Raw genomic sequence first — 6582 nt, 5'->3', positions numbered from 1 at the left:
AAAAAGAAACAAAGGAAAAACTAGAAACCAGCTTGATATTTTATGTAGATTTCAGTACATATTCTAGATTTTACCTAACATTGTTTGTCTATGATTCTAGATTTTACATACATAACCATATAAAAGTACAAGATATTTCCTATAATGTATTTCTCCTAGGTATCTCATACCCCAACTCCATTTCATATCAAACAACTCTTTGTTATAACATAGACCAATTAGCTGGCTTAGGGTTTTATTCAGGATATGCTATTAATGGATGTTTTGAATAAACTAAAATAAAAGTTAGTTCATACCAAATTCAAGTATAAGTAAGGGATACTTTTCAACAACAAGTCAAAATATGATATTGCTATCAGGATTTAACTGTATATTTATTGAATCAAACTCATCAATCCATATTTCACGAGTAGTGATTTGCACAAATCCATCCCTCATAAGAATAAATGGAACACTAAGCACTTATTGGATCTAATAAGTCTTGATGCTTCACTTCTATGAGCACCAGCTAGATCCAATGAGTGCTAAGTGTTTGGAGGAGTGTAGAAATGCAATTAGTGATCAACTAGATAAGTCAATGGCTTTAATTTGGTGGAAAATATTAATTTAAGAAACCCATAACTTATGATGAATACTAGTTGAAAAAAAAAACTATAAAGAAACAACTTCATAGAAGTGAATCATTAACATAATCAAGCACAAATAGTTTCATGATACATGGATAAGTGAAACATGGGTAAGTGAATTTGACTCTAAAACTACACAATTAAACAATGATAGAAATGTTAGAAGTTTACTTGTGGAAAATATCTCCTACTTATCTGTTGATGAGATTAAGAGACTTTATAATAAATTGTCCATAAGGCACAACACTTGGTGAAGATTTTATGACTGGGGTTGGAAGAAAAGTGGGCTTTACCATGGAGGAAACTTTGTGCACTTAAGAGATATTTTTAATTCCTAATAACAAAACTTTTCTTTTGTATCAAATATAGTTCCTAATTTTTCTATAGAATTTAAGCAATTAAAATTTGAAATGTATGGCTTATATCAAGGTGTACCTATTCATGTGAAGAGGTCAAGTGATTATAATCCTTTGCTGACTACTCCACTTGGACCAAGTCAACAAGGTTCTAATTTCAACTTGGTTTCTATAAAATTGGTTCTTGGGTATGCTATTAGTTTGCACTCATTAAAAGTTCTTGATTTTATCTTTCCTAGCCTATTAGTAAAAACTAAAAATTTAATTATTAGTAACTATCTTCTTGAGAGTTTGGACTTATGACTAGCTACTGAATTCATGTGCTTTGTAGATCATCAATTATTCTAGATGGACCTGATTATATATTTGTTGGAGATTTGATATACTATCTAATAGAAGAACATATTATTGATCTTCTTTCATCATTTGGGTATGCGAATGGATTTCTTAGACACTAGTTGTTGTGATACTTCAAAAAATGTTATATTTGAACCAAGTAATTTCATCTTCGTTTTATATATTTTTAGACCATTGTGTGCATTTGATCTTATAAAGGATTGTGAGATGGGAAAATTCAAAGATTATAGCATCTATGTCTACCAGGTTAGAATCTTACCATAATGACTCCTACCAGTGTACATAGTGGGGCAATTATGCATATAATTTTAAGGAATATGGGCTTCAATTTTCCTCTAGTAATATGTCAAGATCTAGCAATGATTGATATTGGTTGTGTTTCTCTTAATGATTTGAAGGTGGGTCATAGAACACTCACTGTCAGATGAGCTTCTATAAGGTTTGGGGGATCTATTACCATAGCTTCAAAACTTAATTGATACTTTTTAAATAGATTTTCTGACCTATATTGTTTAAATTATTAGAATTTCTTATATGCCAAAGTTTTACAATTTTTGAGCTCTCAAAGATATATCTTGCCAATCCTTACATGGCTACTACCATAATTTGGTGTCCAAATTGACAACAAAAGGTAGAGTCTTCTTTAAGAGTTATATTGGCATACAAGATTGATGTGATTGAATGCCAAGTGACTCTATAGGACTAGTTAAGAAAGCTTAGATTTAGAAATTGAGTTGAAGTTGTGAATAGTTAGTACCTATCATTTCATGTGAGTATTCAGAGATACTGCAATGACGGAAAATCATGTGAATGGATAGGGTTGATTAGGTGATTATGTTAATGCAACATGGTGGGGATTGTCTTCTTTTGAATTAGAAAAAATGTATACATTCATAATTTAGTGAGAACTATTATAATAATAGTAATAATATGATAATACATAAATATACATAAATTGGTGTAAATCAGTAAGTATGATGGCTTAGCAGCTGGTATTATATAGAATAAATATGATAAAGTGTGGATTACTATAACTAGTGTTATAAAATGAAACATTTAACCAACATGATCTAAAGTTGGGGAACTATGTCCATACTCAACTACTTTTTGTGTGAAAGAAGTAAGATGTAGACTGACCATTCATTTTCCTTCCACAGTCTCCTTTGAGATATATTTTCATAGGGTCACTTATGTAGTTCTCAAAAAAAATCCATGGCATAATAGTTCAGCTAATGGAAAATGTATGAAACAAAAAGTAACTTGTATAGGCATGATATTGTATTGGCCAGAACATTCTGTTTCTTCTTCTTTTAAATGATCTCAAACTCATAATCCTACAAAAAATAAATTCATTTTCTTCTCTTCTATGAGGATGTTCATAATCAACAAGTACTTGAGGTAGAAATGAACAATTCAATGCAAGTATTTGATCCCCAACAGAAAAAAAGACCATTTTTCAACCACATAAAGGGTGGCTGTAGGTTGTACCTATATGGAAAAATGTGCCTTTTTTTATCATTAAATTACTAACATTTCAAGGCAATGGGGTAACATCTAGAAAGAACTAACCAAGTTTTATTAAATTTTATGGTGGACAAGTTTAGTTAATTTGGACAAGCTAGGACCCAAGCAATCATAAAAATTTTGTTGAGCTCCTCAAAATCATTTTGCACCTCTAAAAACCAATTAAAAGCATCCCTTTCAGTTTGGTATGTAAAAGAAGGGGCCAATGGTGGAAATTTTTTTTTAAAACCTTTGATTAAAATTTTCCAAGCCCAAGAAATTACTAAGTTTCTAAGTTACTTCAAAAGGGTTAGCATGCATCCCTTCAAAATGAGATGACCATGATGATTTAGAATTTGTACTTACAGATCTCAGCATACAACTTCTATTTGACCAATATGTCGAGCCTAGTATTTTGATTCTCTAAATGAGATGCTAGGGATGTACTAAAAACCAGAGTATCATCAAAAAATACTAGAAAGGATCTTGTGAAGGCCCTTAAGAAAATGTAGTCTGAAGGAAACTTCACTTATTAGAACTGATTGTATAACTACAAGGTTTATTGAGCTCAACGATTCCAACAATTTAGCATGGATTGATAGGTATACTTTGCCAAAAGATAAGTTGGTCAATGGAAATTGTATGTAGCTCCACAATTATTGTGCACACTTGCCATTTATCTTCTCTCATAGGTTTTAAATTCCTCTCCTATTGAGATGAACTGGTCTCCATGAAGATTTATCTTTTTTCTTAATATGAATAGATTTACCTGTATGAGAGCAAAAGAAACTTGTTATATATATCATTTCACATCTCACGAATCAGAAAGTAGCTAAGTATACATAAAGTGCGAAAACAAAGTGGGATGTAGGGACCAAGGAGCCATGATATTTTTATGTAGAGTGAGATGTCTAGTTAGGATTGGTTGAGCTTATATTGTAGACTTTAGATACAATTCATTCCAACAATTCAAGTGATGAGCCTGAGTTTCCTAGATGTCCAATAGAAAATAACTCCAATTTTTTAGATTTATGCTAAAACTAAAACCAACTATGCATATCTTTTCATGCCATGACTATTTTTCCATTTTGATATTGGTCCATTGGAGATAATAGTTGTACTTCTTAGCCCGTCTTTGCAAATTTTAGTTTCAAGTTTCAATCTTTCATCAATGGAAATATATGAATTGAAATTTTGTGTTATCAATAATTTATGCCATTATAATAACTTAATGGGTTATTGGCTCTCTCCTTTTCACTTAAGTTAATTTTAATTTTAAACTTTAAATATAAATATCTTCTATAAAAATTAGGGATGATATTGCATGGTTGTAGACCTACACTGATGGTAAGAAAATCTCTAAGGAGCATGACAATTTTTTATATTTCTATGAGCAAGATACAACGGCCCACAACAATCTTTCTATTGAAGAGAGACATCATAGTTCATGCCATGCTAGATTAGAGTATGAATTGAATCAATTTGTTAAAATTATAAAGGTTCAAGGAGTGGGCTGAATTCCATTTGGCTTTAACTGACAACGATAGATTAAGGAGACTTGACGCTCACCATGAAGAACTTGCAAGTAGGCTAGCAATTTTTAAAGATGGGTGAGCTCAGGGTGTTGGGGTTGTATTTGTCATCTTCAAAGATATCTACATTTCAAACAAGGCTCTTCAACATGCTAGAATTGAGAAAAAGAGACCATGAATTGGAAATTTTGTTTCTATAATGTAGTTCTAGCTTGAAAAGAGTTGTTGGGAGGTAGAGAGAACACCACCAGCTGTTGACATACATTGGCATCATTTGGGCACAAATAAAATTTCATGGAAAATTCACAAGGTGATTGTGAATGCTAGCCTTCTTGTATTACTATTATTTTTCAGCTCACCACTTGCAATAATAATTGCATTACAAAGTTTTAGATGAATTATTGATGTAGAGGGTATGGACAATGCAGTGTCATGGTTGGCTTGGGTATAGAGCTTGAGTTGGGCTATAGAACTATTCTTCCAATTCTTACCAAATATGCTAATTTATGTAAGCATGTACATAATTATTCCCATAGCTCTATTGTCACTTTCCAAGATTGAAAGCCATTTGATTATCTTAGGAGAGCATTAAGCTATACTAGTTTAAAACATTTTTATTTTTCTAGCTTGTTAATTTGATTTTTCTGAGTACTATTGCAGTCATCATTGGAAGGTGTTCTCTTGAGAATGGGAATGATTGCAAGAAAATTGAGGATTATATGAGTGCATCTTTTTTTACCAACTCCTTTCTATCCTCTCTTTCTTTCATGATAACAAGCTCTTTTCTAGGCATATCTTTTGATTTGTTAGCTCCAATTCCTTGGATAAAGAAAAACTGTAAAAGTTTGGTAAAAATGACTTGCTGCAGTCATCACATGAAGAACATGAACAAACTGAGGTGTATGTCACTGAAAGTTAAGAGGTCAATTTGGATGAATCTCTGTTATCAGAAAGATACTTTAGTTTTGATGATGGAGATGACTCAACACAAAGAGAGAGCATAAATGGGCTTGATCTGCAGGGAGGAGATTTATTAGTCTATCCAATTAGTAGAAAAGATTACTGTCAAATGGTTCAAACTTTTGATTTTGCACAATATTATGCATTTAATCTTACAATCTTTGCACTAACCCTAATTTATTCTGCCTTCGCACCTCTTGTGCTACCTATATGTGCATGTTACTTTGGATATCAGTATGTGGTGGATAAATACAATTTTTTCTTTGTGTATAATTTTCATGGACTACCTGCAAGCAATGATCAAAAGCTCATGACAACCATTCTAAGAATAATGCATCTTTATGTGATTCTATTCCTACCATCTATGCTATTCTTCTTCTTAGTCCAAGGAGATTCTGGGAAGCTATAATTTATGTGTACTTTTGTGACAATCATAGTTTATTTTTTTAAATGTGGCATAGATAAACTAATATCCTATAAAAAAATGGTTTTCCACCAGCTATACTAAAGGGTGTATGGACCATTGATAGTATTGTTGATGGACCTACTAAATATGAGGTGTATGCATAGCCAAAGTATGATTGGGATGTTTCTTCTATTTAATTTTTTTCATTGAGGATCCATTTAGATTAATACTAAATACATGTATTTCTCTCCAAATTATCTGGAATTTTCAATTTTAATCTAATTAGACTTTTATGAGTTCAAACACTTGGAAGTGTGGTTGTAATGTCAAATGTATGAAATAGTTGTAGGATAACTAATTTTTTCTATTTGGGTCAAATTATGTAAAGTATATTAACTAGTTCCATTTTTAGACATTTTATCTTCCCAACTCCTAGACATACCCTAGCCCACCTCTCCCTCTTCAAAATTGGCCAATCTTTATTACTTAAAAAAGTCACAACAAACATGAGGCATCTTGGTTGAACCCTTAGGACCTGGCCATAATATGCAATAGCTTAATTTTAGAAAGACATTAAGCATGGAAATGGTAAATATGGGCATCTGGAATGGTAAATTGTTTTCTTCCAATAAAATCTTCTTATTTTATATAGTTTTCTATCTTCATGTTAGATGGCTGAAATGATTTTTCTCTAGAGATCTTCACAAAGGAATTTTCTTTAATTTTGTTTTCCATCTCAAAGCTATTTCTTAACATTTTAGCAATGTTTTACTATGTTTCTTGCAGTTTGGAGGATAGATGGATGAGGTGTGTGAAAATGGCCAGTATATTTTTGGATCATG

At 31.7% G+C, this 6582-nt stretch overlaps 1 pseudogene; it reads left to right on the top strand.

Moving 5' to 3' along the window:
• The first annotated feature begins 2881 nt into the window (after nt 1-2881).
• On the top strand, nt 2882-5937 carry LOC149542551 (hyperosmolality-gated Ca2+ permeable channel 4.1 pseudogene; annotated as a pseudogene).
• The last annotated feature ends 645 nt before the right edge of the window (nt 5938-6582 follow it).

Source organism: Cupressus sempervirens, chromosome 8 (genome assembly GCF_028749045.1).
Source record: "Cupressus sempervirens isolate cs-2001-9-10 chromosome 8, ASM2874904v1, whole genome shotgun sequence".
In the NCBI taxonomy this organism is placed as follows: domain Eukaryota; kingdom Viridiplantae; phylum Streptophyta; class Pinopsida; order Cupressales; family Cupressaceae; genus Cupressus; species Cupressus sempervirens.
This window is presented reverse-complemented; position numbering and strand designations above follow the sequence as displayed.